This window comes from Schistocerca americana, chromosome X, assembly GCF_021461395.2.
Source record: "Schistocerca americana isolate TAMUIC-IGC-003095 chromosome X, iqSchAmer2.1, whole genome shotgun sequence".
Classification (NCBI taxonomy): domain Eukaryota; kingdom Metazoa; phylum Arthropoda; class Insecta; order Orthoptera; family Acrididae; genus Schistocerca; species Schistocerca americana.
In genome coordinates this window covers 428,806,556-428,832,920 of record NC_060130.1, presented here as the reverse complement: position 1 = coordinate 428,832,920, position 26,365 = coordinate 428,806,556, and the positions used below count along the sequence as shown (strand labels likewise).

The window sequence follows — 26,365 nt, the reverse complement described above, 5'->3', positions numbered from 1 at the left end:
TATTTGTAACTTATCAGGAAGTTTCACCTCCAGAGTTAAACTGACAGCTGAGCCAAGTATCTGTCAGCTGTGACGTGACGGTGTGAGCGTGGGGGATTTGGTAGGGCAGCGTCTATTGGCTGCGCCGGCGGCCAGCTGGGTGAGTGGGAGGGGACGCAGCACGTCCGCCGCCTCGTCGCTCATTGCCGCTCGTTGCGCTGCGGGCTGCGGACTGCGGACTGCGCCGGACACTCGACTGCCAGCTGCAGCCACGGGAGCTCCGGTGAGTCTGACACTCGCTAGTCATCGGCTTTCGTCAGTTTTAGTGATAACAGGTACACCTCCTATTTTGTGAAAGGGAAATATTTTCACTACCTTTTATGACTACCTGTTCTCACACGTTTGCGCTTAGTGTATCCTAACCTTCTAGCCACACCGACGTTTTCTGTTTATTCCTAGTTGCACTGTTAAGGCCAACAGAGTTGTATTTGATACTGAACAATTTCCCTTTATTTAAGTCTCAGCTTTTTTGAATGGAATAACCGACAAAGTACCACGATTTTTGTCGATTTTACCAGTTCTTAAAATCTGCAACACTTGAAAAAACAACTAGATTATCAGCACTTCTTCACAGAACTTCATCTTCGTGATATGCATTGCATCTTTTAACACTTAATTTTTTGGGTTAAGTGATTCCTTGTACACCTAAATTTAGCAAATTCTTCGCTTTCACTCTTAACATGGTCAAAGCGTACTTCAATTTAGCGTTTGTTACTGAGACAATCAATAGTAAAAATCGTGTCGTTGTATTGAAGCATCATATTGCTCTTTGTTTTATGTCGGGACCTCGCAAGCTGCAGTTCGAAGAGAGTAAAAGGGTTATTATAAGGAAAGATTTGAGGTCATATTTGACGATGTAAGACTCACTTTGCTAAATGGTGGGACGCGTCGATGAAAAAGGATGCTACTGTTTTCTCAGCTTTGTTCTTCGTCTCTAATGGACCTTTGGACCCTAACGAAGTAACCTAACTATATTAGACGATGTCGTTGGTTTTTTTATTCAGAGAAAATTGAGCTCAACCATCACGTCGAAATCTGCAAGTACAGATACTGGAAAGAAGAAGGAACGACCTTCATCAATACAAAATTATTTAAAGCGCCTGTTTTATTTCAACTTCTCGCTGAGTTGATGAGGCAACTTGTCGTATTCTCGTACGCCCATTTGTTGTTTAATTTCTGGCAGTTTTAAACACAGCAAAGAAGCGGGTAGGTAATTGGCTGCTGACGAATAATCGCTATTCCAAAGACTGCACTTCCAACAAAACTATCTTTTGGTTAAAAAGAATCGATTTTTTAAAACTGCATTTTTGGATCCTAAAAGTGTTTAGAATCCACCCCTGGAACGGTGTTTCCGAATACGGAACGGAAATGTTTGTTATTCGCAGTTTAACAAATAAAAAGTGCACCTGCCTGAAATCGGCCTTTTTCACGCACCAGATTTTTTTCTTTCGGAGGACGAGTTATTGTACCGGTGCTTGGGAAGAAACACACAAAATTCAAATGAAAGTCTGAACGCGCGTGTTTGGAAGTTAGCCCCCAAGCATTTGCATTCGGGTGCGAAGACTGTGGAGATTGCAACTTTCCTGGCAGTGAGCAGCTTCAACGAAGGGTATTCAGCAATTCGGAAGACCATGACAACGATGGACGTCACCCTGCGACTCTATTCAACGCAGTTCGCCACCGGATTCAAGCGGCCGAAAACCGCTTGTCAGCGGCCGTACGAGCGGCTCTGGAGCAGCGCAGTATGGTCCAGATCGAGCAGAACGCCCTCTGTGAGGAAAAGGAAGGACTAGTTTATGGACCTGGAATAGCAGATAGAACGTAACTCGCATGATATTGCATTTATTTGCAGTCAAAACGTCAAACGCGTTTTTCTCGAAATAACATTTTTTATATCGCGCGGTATGGTAACTTCAAATCTCTGAACAAATTGGCATCACTCTTTGTTTCCGACGAAGCTAACTAAATTGTCTAGGAGTTGGACCACTTTTATTCCGATCCATCAACTATAAATATTTTTACTTGGCCGACGAAGTCGAAAAATCGATGAAAAAAACCCTAATTTTTTTCAAATGGCCGCCATTATGTTTCCTATGGTCCAAATAACTTAAGTGAGGTACAGCTCCTAAAGATTCTTACATACTTCGCTAACGTCAACTCAATTTTGATTTCAGACGAGCCGGCTGACCTGTGACATACCGCGCGTGGAGGTCTACATCGAAATTTTGTTTCGTTCCGACGGGACTTCCGCCTTTGTTCCTAGACATTTCCGGTCGAAAAAATTCCAGTTTGTAGAGGAAATATCAATAAACATTTTGACTAAATTTGACATTGATATCTATAACACATCCCGAGAAAAAAATTCTCAAGGAACATGCTCTTATTGGGCCAAACCTCCCCTTAATTTGGTTTAATAAGTAGGATGCAGAATAAGTGAAAACTATAAAGTGCCCTTCGCGAACGTATTACACTTATATAGGGTATTTCACAATATTTTTACGATTTGAAATTTGAATAACGCGAACTAAAATTAAAATACAGCGACAGTGGCGCCGTCTATCTGTAGTGAGGAGTGTCAAGTTTTATGCCATAGAAGGTCAGCAATCGTCTCGTACTGGTCGAAGCAACATCGTGCGTTCGCGGTGTTGTGCTATTTTCGCTGTGGCGAATATGTCATACGCACGCAACGAGCCTTTCGTAAACATTTCAATATTGAGCTGCGATATCAAATTCCTGTTCGTGGAGCAATATGGAATTGGGTAAGAAACTTTCGTGCAACTGCCACTGCATCGAACCGAAATTCAACCGGCACTCGGAAAACCGTCCGAACCCACAAGAATATCGAACGTGTGCGTGACAGTTTACAGGCAAGCCCTCGTCGTTCGTTACGAAAACATGCCCAAATGCTGAATATGCCACACGCCCAACAAGACCATGCAAGGTCTCCGTGAAGCGTTTGGTAACCGCGCAATTTCCACACGCGCTTCTGTGGAATGACCACCTCTCTCGCCTCATCTAACTGTACCAGACTTTTTAGGTACGGGATTATTTGAAGGCGAGAGTGTACACTGGCCAGAGGAGAAGCTTGCAACAGTTAAAAGAACGAATTCACGATGAAATTACCAGACTTCGTCCAGCAGATATGAAAGAAGTGTTCAAAAACTGAGTGAAACGCCTCGAGTATTGTGTAGCCGCGAATGGTTGTCATTGCTCGTTGTAGTATTTCGTAAGTAAACTTGAACAAATGTTGTACCTTGTGTAAAATGTTCAACTTTGTTTCACGATCAATTTGTGTGATATTCAAATTTGAAATCATCAAAACATTGTCGAACACCCTGCAGTTCAAAACTAACGATTACCTGAAGGAAAGTTTTGTACGCGATAGACTAAAATTTCCGTGAAAATAAATCAAAGAACTTAAAGAGCAAGCTCAGTTTGTAACGTCCCATCGGCGGCAATGCCATTACAGCCTCAGCAACAGCTGGGATAACACAATCAAGCGAGGTGGCGCAGTGCTAAGGCACTGGACTTGCATTCGGGAAGACGTCATTTGGCAACTCTAGGAACTACGGTCACTTCGAGTGCAAGAGGCCGGGCACAGTGTGTTGGAGAACGGTCCTACGAAATGTTGGTAGGAGCTTTAGAAACACAACACTATCTGTAGTGAAATTTATTCGCCAGGATGAGTATACAGAGTAATAAAGCTGCTTCAGTGCGTGGTACAGCGGCCGAGCCTGAGTGCGCGCCGTGAAGCACTGACAGCTCGTCGGCGAGTCACCGCAGGCAGTGTGCCGTAGCCGGTACGTTTTCGTGCAGGCGGCAGCGTAGAGATAGGCGAGTGCGGCCCGCGCCAGAGGCTCTGCAGTACAGTGCGGCCTTACTCTTCCGTACTCCCACAGACAGCCCGTCACATGCACAGGGAAGGAAAGCCGACTGTGTGGTGCAGGACGTCGGTTGTCGTGAAGGCTAGGCCCTGGTCCCCACCATCTGCAGATGTTCACGAGCCGACCAGTGGGCTGCTCGAAAGTCCTACACCTGGGCAGTGTGGGGATGTCAACTTGCAGACCATACGTGAGCAACCCTCAGTGGGAGGGCGTGAGCACTCCTGTCTGCTCCTCATCCAAGATGTCCCAGTTGGCAGCTCGGCAGACCACAGCTGTGGCTTGCATCAGGTTGGCTGCGTCTCGGCGTCAAATTTAGCAGGCGGGTAGCAAGTGGACCGTCATCGACCGTCTTCTTCTGGTTTCACTGAACCTCAACAGACCGGCATTTTCTCTGGTTCTGTCGACACGGGCAGAATGGCGACATGACTCCTACACTACTGAATGTGTCCTCGAGGACCAAACGCCCCGTTATTTAAAGTGCCAAGCACACATCTATGGCCGGCCGGAGTGGCCGAGCGGTTCTAGGCGCTACAGTCTGGAACCGGGCGACCGCTACGGTCGCGGGTTCGAATCATACCTCGGGCATGGATGTGTGTGATGTCCTTAGGTTAGTTAGGTTTAAGTAGTTCTAAGTTCTAGGGGACTGATGACCACTGCAGTTAAGCCTATAGTGCTCAGAGCCATTTGAACCACACGTCTATGCCACAATGGCTCTGGGTGCATGAGCGAATATGCCTTCGTTTATTAGTCTTGTCAGAACTCCTTGCCTTACTGTGGCGGCTCAACAATGGGTCTGGGTTGCCGAGCTCGCGTCTTTCTGCAGTGTTTGACTACTGCAGTGGTGTTCCAGCGCTTCGAGGTACTGAGTGTTACTTCATACTGTCTTGTCATGTTGTACTGCAGCGTTTACTATTTTGCTTCCCTCGCTGGGAGATTGTATGGCAATATTTGCCTGGTGCCCTGCCTTCTGCTACACCTTATTGGCATTCCGATTGGCACCCTGGCTCCGAGCTGGCCTCCTCGGATGTGAGTTCGCTTGATAAATTTTAGGCTTGCACACCAAATTTATACTGGGACACAGTAGCTAATTCAAATCCCCATTAAGCCATCCGTGTTAAGGATTTTCTACTTTCCCTAGATCGCTTAAAGCAAATGCTAAGACGGGTCGTTTAAACTAATGCGACTGTAACAGGAGCGTGTACTTCATCTGTAATGCCCGCATCATCCACGTAACTTTGAACACTACTTCTTTTTACTTTGGTTGAGATAATAATGAGGAAGGAAGCCAAATGTCCTTTTAAATAAAAATCTCGACATTCATCTTCACTGATTTAGGGAAACGTAAATGTATACGACCTTAGCTGTATGACCTTCAGGCCAAAATCAAATTCGGGAGGGCGACGGTTCAATCCCGCGTCCGGCCATCCTGATTTAGGTTTTCCGTGATTTCCGTAAATCGCTCCAGGCAAATGCCCGGATGGTTCCTTTCAAAGGGCACGGCCGACTTCCTTCCCCATCCGTCCCTAATCCGATGAGACCAATGACCTCGCTGTCTGGTCTCCTCCCCCAAAACCACCACCACCACCAAAATCAAATTAAGAAAGAAAAAAAGTTGTATGGATATTTCAACGCTGAATGCGAATCCAGTTATTTACCTCTCTCAGCACACATTTAATGAACCACGACACCACACCGCAGCATCACTTACATTTCTGCGTCTCTAAATCAGATCGTAATTCGCGTTCCGAAAGCGGCACTCCTCTGGTTTTAACTGCGACTCGTACTACATACAGTTTACTTATTCACTAAGTTTCGCTGTCAATCGGTAAGGCCTTTACATTCTCAAATTTTGCACCTATCTTGAGCTTATACTCTTACGCAATGCTCAATGTAAACCGCATTTTGCAGTGATACAATAAAACAGTAAGTCAGTAAATTGTGTTCGAATGTGATGAACTGACTAACATTATTGTTAGGCCAAGTGTAGAAGACATTACACGACATAAATAAAACCTAGAAACAGAGTTCCAGGCCAATAATCTATCGTTTATGAATGATTTTCACAAACAAGTCATTATTTGGATTTTTAAATGTATTTTATTTGCATTTCCAAGTTTCAGATATTTTCTGTAATTTAGGTATTTGATTTTTCATTTGATCTGAACAAGAAGATAAAAATAGCAGTGGCCCCATCCCACAATTTCCCGCAACGAATCAGGCTCTGTTGTGCTGTTGCGCTGCGTCTAATCCCAGCAAAGCCAATCAGTGCCCTTGAAGAGTAGTGAGGGGCCCTTTATTTGTTGTTTATTAGACTCAGTTTCCTCAGGATTTTATGATCCAAATATTCTGTGTCTTTTGATCTCGAAAGCTTTGCACTAGAAGATTAGTGTGATGTTGTTTCACCATCCTCACCACATACATTAAACCTACGTTGTCCTTTCTCTGTACCCATCATGTGTAGGTGTTTCTTAAAGTTCCCATGGCCTGTTATTAGTACTCCCGTGGCTTTAGTCTGTCTCTTGTTCAAGACCAGTGTTGCAGAACTTCTCTTGCCACGTTTTTGCTTTTGGATCATACTCCAATAAGCTAGCCTTAGTGATGGTTAGGATTGGTTCCGCCCCAATAAATGGTGCTGTCGCACCTGTCCTAGATAGCCCATCAGCTTGTTCATTGCCACTGATTCCTAAGTGAGCAGTGACCCACAGCAGCTGTAACCTGTTGCTTTTCCCCAGCGTTTTTTAGAAATTTGTGGTAATGTCTTATGGGACCAAACTGCTGAGGTCATCGGTCCCTAAGCTTACACATTATTTAATCTAACTTAAACTAACTTACGCTAAGGACGACACACACACCTATGCCCGAGGGAGGACTCGAACCTCCGACTGGGGGGAGCCGCGCGGACCGTGACAATACGCCTTATACCGCGCGGCTACACCGCGCGGCTTCTCCCCTAGTGTCATAAGGGCTTTGGGGCATTCTGCAACGATCTTTGATCTCGTTGCAGGGGCTGATAGAGATTTCAGAACTGCTTGGCGGTCTGAATAAACGTAGATGCTACGACCTTTGTAGTACCTACGCGGACTCAAATCCGCCAGCACAATGACAGCACATATTTCCTCCCGGAATAACGTAGCCAGCTTCTACATCTACATCTACCTCCATACTCCGCAAGCCACCTGACGGTGTGTGGCGGAGGGTACTTTGAGTACCTCTATCGGTTCTCCCTCCAACTCCAGTCTCGTATTGTTCGTGGAAATAAAGACTGTCGGTATGCCTCTGTGTGGGCTCAAAATCTCTCTGATTTTATCCTCATGGTCTCTTCGTGAGATATTCGTAGGACGGAGCAATATACTGCTTGACTCCTCGGTGGAGGTATGTTCTCGGAACTTCAACAAAAGCCCGTACCGAGCTACTGAGTGTCTCTCCTGCAGAGTCTTCCACTGGAGTTTATCTATCATCTCCATAACGCTTTCGCGATTACTAAATGATCCTGTAACAAAGCGCGCTGCTCTCCGTTGGATCTTCTCTATCTCTTCCATCAATCGTATCCGGTACGGACCCCACACCGGTGAGCAGTACTCAAGCACTGTGCGAACAAATGTACTGTAACCTACTTCCTTTGATTTCTGATTGCATTTCCTTAGGATTCTTCCAATTAATCTCAGTCTGGCATCTGCTTTACCGGCGATTAATTTTATATGGTCATTCCATTTTAAATCACTCCTAATGCGAACTCCCAGATAATTTATGGAATTAACTGCTTCCAGTTGCTGACCTGCTATATTGTAGCTAAATGATAAAGGATCTTTCTTTCTATGTATTCGCAACACATTACACTTGTCTACATTGAGATTCAATTGCCATTCCCTGCACCATGAATCAATTCGTTGCAGATCATCCTGCATGTCAGTACAATTTTCCATTGTTACAACCTTTCGATATACTACAGCATCATCCGCAAAAAGCCTCATTGAAATTCCGGTGTTTTCCACAAGGTCATTTGCATATATTGTGAATAGCAACGGTCCTCCGACACTCCCGTGCGGCACACCTGAAATCACTCTTACTTCGCAAGACTTCTCTCCATTGAGAATGACATGCTGCGTTCTGTTATCTAGGAACTCTTCAGTCCAATCACACAATTGGTCTGATAGTCCATATGCTCTTACTTTGTTCATTAAACTACTGTGAAGAACTGTATCAAACGCCTTGTGGAAATCAAGAAACATGGCATCTACCTCGGAACCCGTGTCTATGGCCCTCTGAGTCTCGTGGACGAATAGCGCGAGCTGGGTTTCACACGATCGCCTTTTTCGAAACCTATGCTGATTCCTACAGAGTAGATTTCTAGTCTCCAGAAAAGTCATTACACTCGAACATAATACGTGTTCCAAAATTCTACAACTGATCGACGTTAGAGATATAGGTCTATAGTTCTGCACATCTGTTAGACGTCCCTTTTTGAAAACGGGGATGACCTGCGCCCTTTTCCAATCCTTCCCTAGAGAGATTGCGCTCTCTGGATTAGGTTGTACCTCACATACCCAGGCCCCAGTATCTTTGTCTGTTTTCGACCCCGTCAATAAATCAGACTATGTCTCTGCACGCTGTACGGTGCGGTGGTTCATTTATGAAAGGTTTATGGAAGCAGCTGTAGGTTATTGTATATACAGCCGGCATTTACCCGACCATTCCTATGTTTGCAACATTCCCTATTTTGGTGTGGGATTCTGGATATCCTAAAATCATCCAGTTGTTTCTAGTTTTTAGTCTGTATGCCTCTGCTGCTGCCTCAATTTTATCTATAGGTTTAATGTGGGCATGTCCAGCAGGTTCTCCATTCCAGCAGTGAGTATGCAGCTAATTTTGCCTATAATAGCTAAACAAGCCAGCCTCTGCAACTTGCCAAGCTCCTTAGCAGCCATGCAGCTTGCTTAACTTCTTAGTAGCCACCTCCTGTTCTATTTTGTTCCACCATACTGCAGACCATTACTATCATAGGTATTATTACATCAGTGTACAACCAGTACGTACTCTTGGTATTTAGACCTCAGTTCTTTCCATACGATCTTCTTGTGCTCTTAAGAGTACCTTTCACGTTGGGACATACATTCCTTATGTGAAGGGTCCATCCGTGTTTTGCGTCCAGGGTTACTCCTAGATACTTCACTGCCTCCTCTGAAAGTAGCTTTTCATCGAGAAACTTAAGATTCCAGTACGTGTGCTGGATATGCTTCCTCGTAATGGTGCTACAACAGTTTTCTTGGGGCTGATCCGTAGATCCTGTTTCCTGCAACACTTTTACAGAATGCTCAGTGCACATTGTACCATTGTTCTGACAGTACTAGCTAATTTGCTAAGTACTGTATGACTAAGTCGTCCACGTATCCTTGGCAAAAGTAGACTCTAGCATTTAGCTCTTCCATGAGTTCACTCACAACAAGCTTTCTCAGTAGTTGGGATAAAACCCTATCTTGTGGATACCCTCTGGTGGTGTTGACCACTAATTTATCATTCAACATGGTTGCTTCTACCTTATTTCTGCTCAACGTAGTCTTAATCCACCTACATCTGGTGGTCTCAGTGTCATGCTCTTCTACAGCTGTAACCATGGAATCGAACGTCGTATTTCTAAAAGCCCCTCTCGCTAACCAGGAAGATGCAAAGAGCAATTCCCTGAAACTGTAGTGCTTTTACGACCTTCCCAACAATTTGGTGAAGTGCTGTTTCACACGATTTGCTTGGTTGATATGCGTGTTGGATGAGTTGTAGAGGAATGTCAGTTAACCTCTTTTCCCTAAGACACACATCAACCAGTTTTCCTAATGTCTAAGAAGGAAGGAGGACAGACTGATCAGTCTCCTATCCTTGGCCTTGGTATGATAAATTTTCCCTGGCTTCGGAATGAAAACAACCCTCACCGTCCTCTAAGCATTACGAATGATTTCTGCTACTGGGCTAACCTTAAACAGCCTATATAGTTATCTAATTAAACTCTCTCCCGCAGTAGAGCTGGAAAGATTCTATGTGGGCTTGGTGACTTGAACGGTTGAAATTTTACCACCGGCCACAGGATTTTTTTTTTTTTAATCAACTCATTCTCTAGCATATTTATTTCAGTTTCCTATATTCAAAATACACTCATGTTTAAAAAATAACAAATAAACAGAACACTTTGAACGACTACAGATAGGACGTTCATATTCACAGGACATGTATATTCGTATGTTGTGCAGAAATGATTAGCATTTGAACCATGTTGGCCCGCGGGTTCAAGGTCAACATCGATATCGCGGCGCAACACCACCTACCGGTAAAATGTACTTGCGGCCCTAGTCGTCGCCATAAACCAAGGTGGATCAGCGTGACTTGAGCAGACGTGCAGGATGCCTCGCAGACGTATGCGCGAACCGTACCGTCAACTCAGTGCGTCTGAAAGAGGGTGTATTATTGGCATGAGAGGATGTGATGCATACATCCTGGAAACTACTGCTCGTGTGGGACGAAGTGTTTCAGCAATGCAACGGGTGTGCCCAGAATAGTTCACGGAAGGCCATAGGACACGACGAGATGAGTCATGTCGCACCACCCACACCATCCCCCGCGACGGTCGACACCTCATCCGAATGGCATTTCCAGGACAGATCTTCGTCATCCTCGGCTCTGGCGCAACAGCGGAACAGTGTAACACATCGTACGCTATCAGGGGTGACGGTTCATCGCCGTTTATTACGGTATGGGTTACGTTCACTTTTCTGACTACCTTTGATGAAAGTGCAGAATCATGCTAGACGGGAATGGTGCATAGAACGACATCTCTTGGAACAGGAATGGCATCAGATGGTGTTTTCAGACGAAATCAGTTTCTGAGCTTGTTTGAAAATGATGAGCGCATTTTGGTTCGCCGCAGACAGGGGGAGCGGCATCAAGGTGACTGCATTCGCACAAGACATACAGCGCCAACTAAACGCCTTATGGTGTGGGACGCTATTAGGTACAACCATAAATCACCGTTGGTGCATTTCCAGGGCACTGTGACCAGTGTGACCTACGTGAATTACATCCTGTGACTTGTAGTCATATTCTTTTTCCACAACACCCCAGGCGCATTTTTCAGCAAGATAATGCATGACCACATGTTGCTGCACGAACACATGCCTTCTTTTTGTCACAGGATGTCAGCCTTTTGCCCTATCCTGCCAGATCACCAGACTTGTCAATCAGAAAAGTTTGGGATATGGTGTAACGACAGGTGCAGCTCTGTGATCTCATACCAACCACCAAAGATGAAGTTTGGAACCATGGGTGTCAAAGGCCGAGACCCGGTCCAAAGAAAAATTGTAGTAAATGACCAGAAAATACAGAGTATGACTGAATTCAACGTCTTGGGAAATACCATATCCTTCACAAACAAAAAGGATATACCGAAAAAAATTAAAGATTCATTTATATTAATAGGGTCACTACAGAACAATAAATAAAAAGATGATCAAAGAAACCTTAAAGAAGTTCTGAAATACAATGGCAATACCATCTGTAAGTTGTGGCAGTGAGGCCTGAACAATAACAGCTGGAACGAATGAGTAATACAAGCTGCGGAAATGAGGTTTTTAATAAGAAGAAGAACTCGCTATAGACTGTATGATATCGTTATGTTATGTTATGTTAACCGGGGACCGTCCCCGCCGCAGCCGCAGAGGTCCGCAACCCCACGACGACTACCGCAGTCCACTTCACCCCTCCGCCGCCCCACACCGAACCCAGGGTTATTGTGCGGTGGACCCCCAGAGAACGTCTCACACCAGACGAGTGTAACCCTTATGTTTGCGTGGTAGAGTAATGGTGGTGTACGCGTACGTGGAGAAAGTGTTTGCGCAGCAATCGCCGACATAGTGTAGCTGAGGCGGAATAAGGGGAACCAGCCCGCATTCGCCGAGGCAGATGGAAAACCGCCTAAAAACCATCCACAGACTGGCCGGTTCACCAGACCTCGACACAAATCGGCCGGGCGGATTCGTGCCGAGGACCGGCGCTCCTTCCCGCCCGGAAAGCCGTGCGTTTGACCGCACGGCCGACCGGGCGGGCATGATATCGTTAGGTGTACAACAATCAGACAAGAGAAAATACTTAAAAGCATAAATGAACAAATCAAAGATTGCAGAAATTGAGAGATCACATCACAAGACTAAATGAAAATAGAATGCCTAAAATAGTAATGAATTGTTGACCACTAGGGTAAAGATGAATAGGTAGACAAAGAAAGAGGTGGAGAGATCAAATAGCAACTAATCGCAGATAGCAAAGGAACTGAAAATGGGAAATAGGAAAATGCGTAACACCGGAAGAAAGAAGAAGAAGAGGGGAGGATTGAAAACAAAAGCTGACCGGAGTGGCCGAGCGGTTCTAGGCGCTGCAGTCTGGAACCGCGCGACCGCTACGGTCGCAGGTTCGAATCTTGCCTCGGGCATGGATGTTGTGGTGTCCTTAGGTTGGTTAGGTTTAAGTAGTTCTAAGTTCTAGGGGACTGATGACCTTAGAAGTTAAGTCCCATAGTGCTCAGAGCCATTTGAACATGTTTTGAAAACAAAATGGGACAATTACCAATGACTTCATAGAATTTCTTGGCGAGGAAAAATGGCGTGGAGTAATAACAATAATAATTCCGTATGGCTCAGTGGCTACATGCAAGTGTTTCAATAGGATGCGGGTGTCCCTAATTTACCTCCGTTATCTAACCGGGGAAAGGGGACCAACACTTTAAAGTGGAGTCCGGACAATGTGTCGTTCCTAGAGTCTCCTTACATCGTTGAAATGTGAAGGCTAGATTGAAGGCAAGCTGAAAATTTTCGTGGTCCGACTAGGGTTCGATCTCGTAACCTCTCGGTTTCAACGGTATGGCGTGCAGTGCTTTTGGTTCTCTACATAGAGAAACGCTTGTAGCCCTGAGAATGGGAGGTACTTGCACCAAGGACAATAAAGGACCGAGACAACGATATAATGGAAATCAGAGAAATGACAGAAATTGTGTAGGCACGACATGTATCCGCGTAGCTAAAGAGTGTAATGCGAGGAGAAGTTTGAAGGCAACCTTCGTATGTCAGTAGATGTTAAATGGTGGATAATGATGAAGAACTTGTTAATAAACTGTATAGACTACAAGTAAACCACCACATACACAATCGTCCTACAAAACGCATGTGAATTCTTCTGACTTAAGAAAAATCTCTGCAGTGTAACATTAACCGTATAACTTATTCGCTCTTTCTAAATTACACAAGGAGTTGTGTGTTCAGTCTTATGAACAAAGCGAGGATCAATGCTTTCTAAGAAATATGACTGCACTCGGTAGGGGCCAATCAAAATGTGCGAGTGTCAAAATCATTGAACATGTTGTCATACTCTCTGAAAGGTGATCAAAACCAGCTAATCAGAAGGATGTGCTATTAAACACAGTAATTTCCATTTTCTTTTCATGTGTAAGTACCATTTTTAGACTGCAGCCAATAGAAATTAGAAAAACATCGCCGTTTGCCATAATTAGATTCGCGTATGGGGCAAATGTATTTAAAGACAGAGCTGATAGCCTCTCCTTCAGGTACAATGTTATGTTCGTTGAGAAGCTGAAAATCGAGTTTCGTTGAGTGGAAAGGAGTGGCTCCAGCCAGATGGCATTCTTGCGCGAACTGAAGGCTGACCTCACGTGGTTTCACAACACTCGCTTCTGCCCGAGTACAGCTTTTGGGCGATGCAAACAGCACACTAATTTAGCAAAACTGAATCTGATTTCATCACACCTGTTTCGGGTCGAGTGATATGTCACTGTTTCCTCAACACTCGGTAAATGCAACGGAACAATTGCGAAAGCTAGCTACATTTCTGCTTAATATTTTCTTCTACTCTATAAATGAATATCTAATGAAACCTTGGTAACATGCGTGGTATAATAGACAAGATGTTTTACTTTGTTGTTAAACTTGCGTTTCACATGTAACATGAGTACTGACAAAGAATAAGATACTCATTTTTACCAAATTAAGCCACTGTGATATTTAGTAATCTGTAAATTAATAGCACGCAGCCATGTTCACAAATAATTGATGTGTATCCAGTAAACTAAACCGCTCCTCATCAATTTATAAAACTTGTGCAAATGCACACAGTCGGCTACAACACATATCAGCTGCAGTCGACGATAATCTTAATCAGAACCAGGCAATCCTTCACCAAAACGAAGCATCCGTGGAGCACCTATTGGATTTGGAGACCTAAACGTTAAGTATACGGTGTAGGGACCTGCTACAAGTTTATAAAACAAAGCTATGAATCTGGCGCGAAAGCCACCTAGGACTTTTTCGTTGGAGAAGCAAGCGTCATACACGTTCCTGTATAAATGACAACGCGGAAATGTTGCATACTGCAGAGCGTCAGTGGCCTGGCTTGAGTCACATCACTGGCGCGTGGGCCTCCGTTAGATAGCAACGCTTTCTGTCGAGGCGGCCCTGAGTTGGAATCAGATTCCGCAGGATGGTGACGTGTTTGGAGGTGGTTCACAGAGTCTGTCCAGTGTAACGTCACTCACACGCATTAAATTACCTTCAGGATGATTTATATTCTCCAGTGTCCATCTGCGACCAGCCACAGCCATCGGTTGTCGGATTTCGGAGTAATCGTACCTTGTAGCTGAGTGTGTGTCACTTAAGAAACAAAAAAACAAAACAAAAATTTTAAAAAAGAAACACCATACTTACTGTAAGCTCTCTTAACGCGTCACTGGAGGATGGATACAATGAAATATGACCTGCAGCCGTCTAGAACGAAATTAGAATTATATTAATACCTCCAGCTGCTGACGGGCGTTGATATATATCAACGGGGTTCAAAATGGCTCTGAGCACTATGGGACTTAACATCTGAGGTCATCAGTCCCCTAGAACTTAGAACTACTTAAACCTGTCCCTGCTGATATATATCAACACCCGTCAGCAGCTGAAGTTATTAATATAATTCTAATTTCACTCTAATAAAACGTCTAAGCTGTGGAACTACTCTATAACCACCTTCCATGTACTCTGGGATTTTTCTTCAATCATTTTTCCTAGTTACAAGATCGGAAGAGCAGCTATATATTGTGGAATCTGTTTATCTACTGGGACACGAAAACGTATCGATCTTTTCATGCAGACAGAGCAAGGATTCATGACTGGCTACAAAACTTTCTGGGAGATTCATGCCCATCTTGAAGCAAAAACCACAAAGTCACATCCTGCGAACCCGCGATTTCTAAGAGCTGCATGTTAGTCTGGGACCACTTGAAAATAACATAAGTGAAAGGGTTTGCGCAGCTATGTTTCCGTTTCCGAAGAATATTAGGTCAAAGGTCACCATGAAGAATCAGTTATAGTCAACTTTCAAGCCCGAAGTGGCGCAGTGGTTAGCACACAGAACTCGCAAACAGGAGGACGATGGCTCAGAATCAGATCCGCGTCCGGCCGTCTAGTTATATATTTTTCTAGATATCCGTAAATCGCTTAAGGCAAGTACCCCGCTGGTTCCTTTGAAAGGCCACAGCCGGATTCCTTCCCAATCGTTCCACAATCTAAGCTTTTGGGGAGTCTCTAATGATCTCGTTGTCGACTGGGCCTTAAACCCTTAATTTTTTTCTTCTTCACGCACATGGGTTCATGGCGCACTTCCTGCAACATGGTATACTCTTTCGCAAATAAACCAAAACTGTCGCGTAAGTTAGTTCGTATTTTAAGTAAAATCGATTTTACTGCGAAAAAGTATAAAACGGTCATCGTACCTGTCTCCGAACTCGTACATAATCAGCTGTTCGTAATCAGCTACACATAACCACTTCTCAGCACCAATATTTCACACGATGTTACTGTACGCGCGGTATTAGTAGAAACTAACAGCCAAGGGAAAAACAAAGTTTTCTTTACACCGCATATGAGGGCGAGAAATATACGCATGCAGGAAAATGGATTTCATTCAGCGTGTTTGGGGCAGACGGATTCTCTATTTCTACAGCTTCTAGGATGGGTACCAGCCGACGCATTGTGAAACGTTACCACAATAAAAATAAAATAAGCGATGCTAGAATAAACAGAAACAGAGAGATATAGAAAAAGAGCCGTCCTGTCGATACTGCGAATGGAAGTGCAGGGTTAGTAAGACGTGCAGCAGCAACTGTTTCGAATGCGTCCAGACGGTGGGACACTCCATCTCTGAGATCCTGTAAGCACGCGTCACCGTGTCAATGTTGTGCTGCAGCCAGGATAGTGCCGCGCGCAACACGTCGATGACAAGGGTCCCCGTTAACTGTGGCAGCAGAAACACTATCCCAGAGCACACTGTACACGATTGCGAGAAACGGCAGGCTACAGTATGTCTTATTCAAATTTGGTCATCATTGGCCTCTACATTCGTGCTGAAATAAATGTAATATCCAAGGTCCGTCCGCATGACATGCAAAGTTGGGTATGAAGTTTCCTCTCATTAACCTACTTTAAACATACAGTACTGCAGTGCCTGTGTTATTCCGAATTACGGTACAATATTTCTTCTGACATGTAAGCGTCTCCGAAGGAACAGGCGCTGCAGCGACTACAGCCGTTATGAAACACACGAAATGTATTCGCGGTTGCGAATATTGGCAACCATCAGCTGTATAATGGAATGACAACAATGGAAATTTGTGCCGGACCGGGATTCGAACCCAGATTTCTCGCTTACCATTGGGCTATCCGAGCACGACTCACGGGCAGACCCAAACTTCCATATGTCGCCAACCAGTTGTGTACAACCTATACTCTTACAGCCACTATGTATATTCCAGTACAGGAGAGAAATTTTACTTGAAAGTCGCTCGCCCGGTATCGGCGGATAAATACGGTATTGCATGCATGTCCGAAGGAGTATTGCATCTAATTCGGAATAACACAGCCATTGCAATATCGTATTTATCCGCCAACACCGGGGAAGCGACTTTGAAGTAAAATGTCTCCCCGGTAAGGCAATATGCATAATAGATGTACGAGTACAGCTTCTAGACGCATCGTTGACGACATACGGAAGTTTGGGTCTCGCCGTGAATCGTGCTCGGATAGCCAAATCGCAAGGCAACCGCTCGCGATAATCGGGGAATCCGGGTTCGACTCCCGGTACGACACAAACTTTCATTGTCGTCATTCCATTATACATCTGATGGTTCCCATATTCGCAACTGCGAATACGTTCCGTGTATACTTTAAACATGGTCAACAATAAATTTTGTGCGTCACTTTTAGGTACAGAGAGAAATAAATTGATGTGATGGCATTCATATCCCTACAGCCCTTTCTTCACACATAAGCTTCAAAGCTGGGTATATGGACTTTTGATGGCCAAATTACACTGCCTGACGAAAAAGTAAAGCACCCAGAAGGGAACAAGGAAACGAATTGAAACTTCACACATTAAGAAGGTATCTGATGCTATTATAGTGACTACAGAAACAAGCATAATTTACAAAGAACTTACTAGTAAGAGGCCACATATCAGTATGACGTTGCACTCCCTCTGCCCTCAATGTATACACTGATTCGGTTAGGAAGGATGTCATAAAGCCGTTGTATCATCGCTTGAGTAAAGCTGTCCCACAACTGTTGTAATTGGTCCTTGATATCGTGAGTACTAGTACTGGGACGGAATTGACGGCCGAGCTGGTCCCACACACGTCCTATTTAAGGACATATCTGGGGATCTTGTTGGCCATGTGAATGCTACAGTATCGGGCAGACAGTGCACACACGTGGCATGTGTGCAATGTGTGGACGAGCATTTTCCTGTTGAAAAATGGCACCACAATACAGTCACATTAGTTATAACTCACGACAACGTAGGATATATGTGGCGTACCATTGTGCCTTCAGATCTCCCTCAGTCACTATCAGCCGTGACCTGAAGTTGGTTGGTTGGTTGGTTGGTTTTGGGGTGGGGACCAAACAGCGAGGTCATCGGTCCCCTCGGAATAGTGAAGGAAGTCGGCCGTGCCCTTTCATAGAAACTATCCCAGCATTTGCCTGAAACGATTTGGGAAAATCACGGAAAACCTAAATCAGGATGGCCGGACGCGGGTTTGAACTGTCGTCCCCCCCCCCCCCCCCCCCTCGAAGGCGAGTCCACTGTGTTAACCACAGCACCACCTCGCTCGGTGACCTGAAGTCATACCCGATGTATCCCCACACAATGACGCCAGGAGTAACACTTCCGTGGCTCTCCAAAACATTTAAAGAATTGAACCTCAGCCCAGGTCGCCACCATAGTCACCGATGACGATCATCCAGTGTACTGAAGAATAGCAATTCTTCGCTGAACACAGTACAACGCCATTCATCAGCAGTCCATGCAACATGGTCATAGTACCACTCAAAGCACGGCTATTTGTGTTGATCTTAACAGCAGCCTATGCATGGGACGATAATTCCCTAGTCAGACTGGCGCTAGTCTCCGACCAATGGTTTGAGATGGCACAGAAGATTGCAGGGAGTTCACTTCTGGCAAGCAGCTACAGGTATGAAGGGGTTAGGATGTGCTTGGTGCAAAATACGGCGATCCCCCTTGTGGTGGTCAGACATGGTCGACCGGAACCTGTACGATGGATGTGCCTGTCCTCCCGTTAACGTACAGCATAGGATCACTGTCACATACGAATGCCCCACAAATCTGGATATTGCACAATTCGACCAGCCTGCCAGCACAAACTCTACCAGGTGCTGATAACGCTGTCTCCTACGAGTACGCGGCATTCCGTGATCTTCACGGTGATCACTCAACATCTGACGGTTTTCACACCCCTAATGCATCCCGCCAGTCGTGCCAACAAACCTAAACGCGAACGACACTCTGGTGGATTTTCTAACTGTCACAGAGAATTAACTCTAATCATTCACACACCCGCCGATACTATGTATGTGTTCGAAGTTACACTGACATCTATGTCTTCTGGGTTCTTTACTTTTTCTGTCAGGCGGTGTAATTCAGAACAAGTGTAAACCTACACTGAGAGTTCCAGCATTCCGAGTGAGTTAAAATGGTTTGCCAAATTTTAATACAAGCGTATAAGGGTACGGAAGAAGAACATGCGGATACGAATGTGGTTGTGGATCGGGCACTTGCATATGTCGATGGCAGAAAAGAAGATTAAGATTTAACACCCCGTTGACAGCGGGGTCATTGGAGACGGAGCACAAGTTCCAATTGAGGAATGCTGCTTATTAACTGAAGGGTTATTCACATACATGTAGAATAGATGTGGGTTCAAAATTGGAGGAGGAGGAGGAGATTAGTGTTTAACGTCCCGTCGACAACGAGGTCATTAGAGATGGAGCGCAAGCTCGGGTGAGGGAAGGATGGGGAATGAAATCGGCCGTGCCCTTTCAAAGGAACCATCCCGGCATTTGCCTGAAGCGATTTAGGGAAATCACGGAAAACCTAAATCAGCATGGCCGGAGACGGGATTGAACCGTCGTCCTCCCGAATGCGATCAAAATTGGACTCTGTGGCTCTCTACATGACTGCAGACGTGATATCTGCAGAAAATCAGTGACCAATTTTTAACCCCTTGTTTATCCAAATGAACTTGTAATCTACATCAAACATGTCAACATGTACAGGACCTTAAGTTCAACTATTACTTGTTTTCGAAATCCCAGTTTCAATCTGCCACTGGTTCCAAGTGTAGAAAATCTCAACTTCTGGTTTTGCTATGTTAGAGAGTTAATACTACAAAAAGATTGCGAATGTGAGGATTGTCGTTTCTACATCTGTATCTATACTCCATCTTTTGTGCGTGGTACTTTTGGAACCATTATGAGATCTAATTTCTACGATTTTCTCATCGTAGTTATTTTATGAATGACAATTGCATGTTGCCCGACTCTTCTTGGAACGTATGCTCTCAGACTTAAAACAGTAAACCTCTCTGTGATACATAACGCCTCTCTTTCAGTGTATGCCACTAGGCTTTGCTGAGCACCTCCGTAACGCTCTCGTGTTTACTAGACGATACTGTGATGAAGCAGATCTCTTTGTTGAACCTTCTCTGTTACTTGCAATAATCGGACTTATTATAGAAATTTATCCTTGAAAGTCGACTTAATTGTAATAAGTATAGATGTACTATTTAAATCGACATATGAAAACTTGAGCCGGACCTGGACTGGAACCCGGATTTCTCGCTTATCGCGAGGGGTCGCTGAAGCACTTAGGCTATCCGAGCACGCTCCCAGGATCGACCCAATCTTTTGTATGTCATAGACTATTTATTTACCGAGCGAGGTGGCGCAGTGGCTAGCACACTGGACTCGCATTCGGGAGGACGACGATTCAATCCGGCGTCCTGCCATCCTGGTTTAGGTTTTCCGTGATTTCCCTAAATCACTACATGCAAATGCCGGGATGGTTCCTTTGAAAGGGCACGGCCGACTTCCTTCCCTGTCCTTCTCTAATCCGATGAGACCGATGACCTCGCCGTCTGGTCACTTTCCCGAAACAACCCAACCCCCCCCCCCTATTTATTTCTTCTCATAGATTATTAATCCATTTACCGACACTCGCGCATCTCGAGATTCCTTTCAGGTTGGAGAATCAAGACAACGAGAAGTCACATAGACTATCTTTGTCATTTTAGTCGCAGGCCCGTCTTCACCTGATATACTAGTACACTACTGGCCATTAAAATTGCTACACCAAGGAGAAATGCAGATAATAAACGGGTAGTCATTGGACAGATATATTATACTAGAACTGACATGTGATTACATTTTCACGCAATTTGGGTGCATAGACCCTGAGAAATCAGTACCCAGAACAACCACCTCTGGCCGTAATAACGGCCTTGATACGCCTGGGCATTGAGTCAAACAGAGCTTGGATGGCGTGTACAGGTACAGCTGCCCATTCAGGTTCAACACGATACTACAGTTCATCAAGAGTAGTGACTGGCGTATTGTGACGAGCCAGTTGCTTGGCCACCATTGACCAGACCTTTTCAATTGGTGAGAGATCTGGAGAATGTGCTGGCCAGGGCAAAAATCGAACATTTTCTGTATCCAGAAAGGCCCGTACAGGACCTGCAATATGCGGTCGTGCATTATCCTGCTGAAATGTAGGGTTTCGCAGGGTTCGAATGAAGGGTAGAGCCACGGGTCGTAACACATCTGAAATGTAACGTCCACTGTTCAAAGCGCCGTCAATGTGAACAAGAGGTGACCGAGGCGTGTAACCAATGGCACCCCACACCCTCACCCCGGGTGATACGCCAGTATGGCGATGACGAATACACGCTTCCAATTTTCGTTCACCGCGATGTCGCTAAACACAGATGCGACCATCATGATGGTGTAAACAGAACCTGGATTCATCCGAAAAAATGACGTTTTGCCATTCGTGCACCCAGGTTCGTCGTTGAGTACGCCATCGCAGGCGCTCCTGTCTGCGATGCAGCATCAAGGGTAACCGCAGCCATGATAGTCTATGTTGCTGCAAACGTCGTCGAACTGTTCGTGCAGGTGGTTGTTGTCTTGCAAACGTTCCCATCTGTTGACTCAGGGATCGAGACGTGGCTGCACGATCCGTTACAGCCATGCGGATAAATGCCTGTCATCTCGACTGCTAGTGATACGAGGCCGTTGGGATCCAGCACGGCCTTCCGTATTACCCTCCTGAACCCACCGATTCCATATTCTGCTAACAGTCGTTGGATCTCGAACAACGCGAGCAGCAATGTCGCGATACGATAAACCGCAACCGCGGTAGGCTACAATACGACCTTTATCAAAGTCGGAAACGTGATGGTACGCATATCTCCTCCTCACACGAGGCATCACAACAACGTTTCACCAGGCAACGCCGGTCAACTGCTGTTTGTGTATGAGAAATCGGTTGGAAACTTTCCTCATGTCAGCACGTTGTAGGTGTCGCCACCGGCGCCAACCTTGTGTGAATGCTCTGAAAAACTAATCATTTGCATATCAGAGCATGTTCTTCCTGTCGGTTAAATTTCACGTCTGTAGCTCGTCATCTTCGTGGTGTAGCAATTGTAATGGCCAGTAGTGTATATTTATATTTGATGACGAACTGCAGTTTCAGATATTGTAATTTTTTCTTGAAATTCAATTAAACTCTAATAGATACAGATGTACCACTTAAACTGACATATGAAAATTGTGAGTGACTGCGAGTGTGTTGTGGCGTGACCGAGCGTCTGACTGCAGCATACCCGCTGCTAGCGTCGCCGCGTTGGCCGTTTCCGTCCTCAATTATTGGTCTGTGGGGTAAAATAAAGGAAGTGAAACGTTATATGCAACTTGTGCAGAAACCAGACGGTTAAAAGAGTCGAAGGCAAGAAAGGGAAGCAGTGATTGAGAAAAGTGTGAAACAAGAGTTGCAGCCTATACCCGATGTTACTTTATGTGTATATTGAACATGCAATAAAGGAAACCAAATAAGTATTTGGAGAAGGAATTATAGTTCAAGGTCAAGACTTAAAAACTCTGAGGTTTTCTACCTCTCTGGCAGTAGAAAAGCGCCTTCTGGTCTCCCTGGTCAGCAAATATTTAAAGGACACATCGCACCACCTCCAGCAGATTCAGAAAAGGAACACGTCTGATGCTGAAACGGCTCTAAATGGGAAGTCGGAAAAACAGATTTTTTTTTCGCCATCGTCAGAGTTACAACAATTTAAAGATGTAAATTTTCGTACCGAGCCACGCAGGAGTACTCTGGGCACTCTTCACTATTCTATGCAGCAATGCGCTAATTTCCCTTGCAGTTTCAGCTTTAGAACTGACCCTCGTTGGTGCTGCACACTCCAGGCCATCGAAAAACCTTATAAAGTACAACCGTACATCGTACGTCCAAAAAATTCGAGACTGATTTTATTCCTGGCGTGTAGCGGCAGCCGCTGAGTCGACAGGACGGGCAGCAGAGGAGCAGCAGTACTTGTATCATAACTTGTAAATTAATTCAGTCTTTGTTTTTTGTTCACGCCCTGCAAAGAATTGAACTGTAGATGTGTGTTTTACTGTGTAGACAAGTGGTTAGAAAATTAATAATTGTTTTTGTTTTTTGCGTAAGTCTTGTGAATATCCTTGTACAGGGCGGCTTCCTAGTGTTAATTTTCCGTGTAGAGAAATTTATTTCTGTTTAATAGTTTGCGGCCTCAGAGTTCAGTGAGAAATCTGCACACCAACTTTTAGTGTTACTTTATTCTCCTTCGGTATATTTTCGAACTCAGAAGCGCCATTTGATACCTTATATCTATTTTATACACAGTACGATATGGTTAGGGACTGTGCTTGTTCTGAGCGGACACAAGGAGAGTTGGCTGCTGTCCGTAAACAGCTGGAAGTTGCGTTGGCTGCTGTCGACAAGCTTCTAGCTAATGCTCCAAGTTGCGGTGACGTCGGGGCGCCAGTGACGAGACCTGCGACACATTTGGTGTCACTAGAATCCCCTGGTGGCCCGGACGTCACTGCGGCTTCCGATACGCAACATCCAACTGGCCCGTCCTCACTCTAGAATGGGTGGCAGACAGTGGTGGGCTCGCGTGTCACTGATCGGAAGGCGAAAGAGGGAGCAGGCCGTGAGGCTGGCCCCCTACGTCTTAGAAACAGGTACGATGTGCCTCCCAGTGTTGATGATAACTCTGAGCCAGCATGGAACGCTTCTCCTGTTGGGCCAGCGGTCGAGCTCCAATGTTGGGCGGGTGATGAAGCACGTCAGGGAGACAGCAGACAAGGCGAGAAAGAATTCCAGTGTGCATTCGGTATGTTTGGCGAGAGGTCTCATCCGTGATGTGGAGGAGGCCATGTCGGCGGCTATCGAACGCACTGGGTGCAACCGGCTGCACGTAGTGGCACATCTCGGCACGAATGATGCCTGCCGCTTGGGTTCTCAGGCCACCCTCGACTCCTTTCGGAGGCTGATTTTGTGAAGGCAAGTAGCAACGCACGCGGGGTCCAGGCGAAGCTGTCTATTTGTAGCATCGTACCCAGGGTTGATCGCGGTCCTCTGGTTTGGAGCAGAGTGGAAGTCTAAACCAGAGGCTCAAACGGCTCAGCGACGGTATCGGATGCGAATTTCTCGACCTCCGCTGTCAGGTGCAGAGTTGTAGGGTCCCCCTTAATAGGTGAGGCGTGCCCTACACGCAGGAAGCGGCTACTAGGGTAGCGGAGTACGTGTGGCGTGCACATGGGGCTTTTTTAGGTTAGAGGACCCCTCTCTACGGAGCAAACACGATTTGCCTGTTAAATCAGCCACAGCGACCTCAGAGAGTCTAGGTCCTCACAGATCAGAAATAGAAAAGATCAGTATGATTTTAGTAAACTGCAAGAGCATCCAAGGGAAGGTCTCAGAATTAGTATCGTTTACTGAAGGGCATAATGCACAGATAGTATTGGGAACAGAAAGCTGGTTGAAGCCCGACGTCAATGACAACGAAATCCTAAGTTCAGACTGGAATATTTATCGTAAGGATAGGTTACTCACCAATGGTGGCGGTGTGTTTATTGCAGTAAAAAAATTCGATAAAATCTAGCGAGGTTATCATGGATTCCGAATGTGAATTAATCTGGGAGAAACTGAGTATCAAAGAACGGTCAAAAATGGTGATCGGATGCTTTTATTGACCACCTGGGTTAAGATCTGTAATTGTAGAGCGCTTCAGACAGAGCTAGCAGAATATCATTAGTAATTTTCCCGATCATGCCGTTGTAATAGGGGGTGACTTCAACTTGCCAGGTATAGATTGGGAGTGTTATGCCATCAAAACTGGTTCCAGAGACAGGGAATCGTGTGGAATTGTTCTGAATAGCTCCAATTTGCTCTGCACAGTTTACTTCAACCACGGCGGCACGAAAACAGTTAACCAACGTAGCCGTTTCGGAAATGCTTGTACCCTCGGCACGAAAGCCATGAACATGGCCTTTTGAACTTCAGATAAATCGCTCAGTTTCCACATAACGACACAGAGTGCACTGCTGGCCGCGTCTCTCCGACACGCTATATATATGCCCTCTTCTGCTAGTGTTGCCATCTGCTGTCTATGAGTGGTTATTACATGTTGACACTGAACTTAGACGGTGATCGCATTAATGTGAATGGGTCATGTATAAGCAGTACACTTCGAGCGAAGAAAGGCCGACTTATCGACCGACCAACTGTTGACGATAGTGACTCGGGGACTTCTTCACCGTACAGGAATCCGAATTTAACAGTGGATTCCCTAGCTTCTGTTTGCGTGTTGACATTGCCGTTACAGTTTGTGTAGTGAAGAAGAAAGAGCCGCACTGAACTCCGGCTGTGCTTTGTTTACGCCGACACGGCCCGATAGAGTCACATGTCTGATCCCGACTGTCCACTGATCCACTTCGTCCCGTTTATCATACAACGTGTTCTCTGTGGACCATTTTCTAAACATAAAACTCGTCCGTGAGGTTTCGTGCGTAGAACTCAATATGGACAGAATTCGTTTGGAAACTGTCAACGCCAGCAGGAATTGCCAGCAGGTAAGAAAAAATGCTAAGGACAAAGAAAACTAGTAAGTAGGAGTCAGTACTTCGAACTTCGTCGAATACGCTTTGTTCGATATCAAAGACGTATGTTTCGCAACAGCCCTACAACAAAGCACATGTTTTAATCCCTTTCGACAGTCATCAGTTCGGCACAGGAATCACTGACTATATTACGCAACTACCCTTCATTTTTCCTATTACTCCAGGAGAGTAGGCCTATATTTTCAGATGATTATATTTCCAATTAGTGACATTAGAATTAATGTTACATAATTCATACTGATAACGGAAATGCCGCGCGGCGTTAGCCGAGCGGTCTCAGGCGCTGTAGTCATGGACTGTGCGGCTGGTCCCGGCTGAGGTTCGAGTCCTCCCTCGGGCATAGGTGTATGTGTTTGTTCTTAGGATAATTTAGGTTAAGTAGTGTGTAAGCTTAGGGACTGATGGCCTTAGCAGTTAAGTCCCATAAGATTTAAGACACCTTTTTTTTTTAACGAAAATATTAAAAATGCCGCATAAAATATCAGCAGCAACAGAAACTTATTTTGGCTCTCTTTTAAACATATTTCTATTATTATTATTTTTGCTAGCTCGGTAATCTCCTGTAGTAATTTAGGGCTACAAAAATACCCCTAAATCAAAATAGTTCGGCTTACATCGAAATCACCTTCCTTTTGAGTTATTTTCCAAGTTCATGTCACTATGCAGACCCCATAGTTCGAATCTCAATGAACGAGTCCAATGGCTGAACTGTACCACTGCTATACGCATAACGGCACGCAAATAAATGGTTAAGGAAATTGCTAAACGTTTGACAGCATCTATCTACAAATATCTCCTTACTTCTTAACTGAAATTAGCTAACGAAATGCATTCACCGTT

At 45.1% G+C, this 26,365-nt stretch overlaps 1 protein-coding gene across 1 annotated transcript in view; it reads left to right on the top strand.

Moving 5' to 3' along the window:
* Positions 1-203: 203 nt before the first annotated feature.
* LOC124555571 (metal cation symporter ZIP14-like) overlaps positions 204-26,365 on the top strand; it is a 222,960-nt gene continuing 196,798 nt past the window's right edge. Inside the window, exon 1 of the mRNA XM_047129533.1 lies at positions 204-262. The gene's annotated coding sequence lies outside the window, so the exon portion shown is untranslated. The remainder of the gene's footprint in view (positions 263-26,365) is intronic.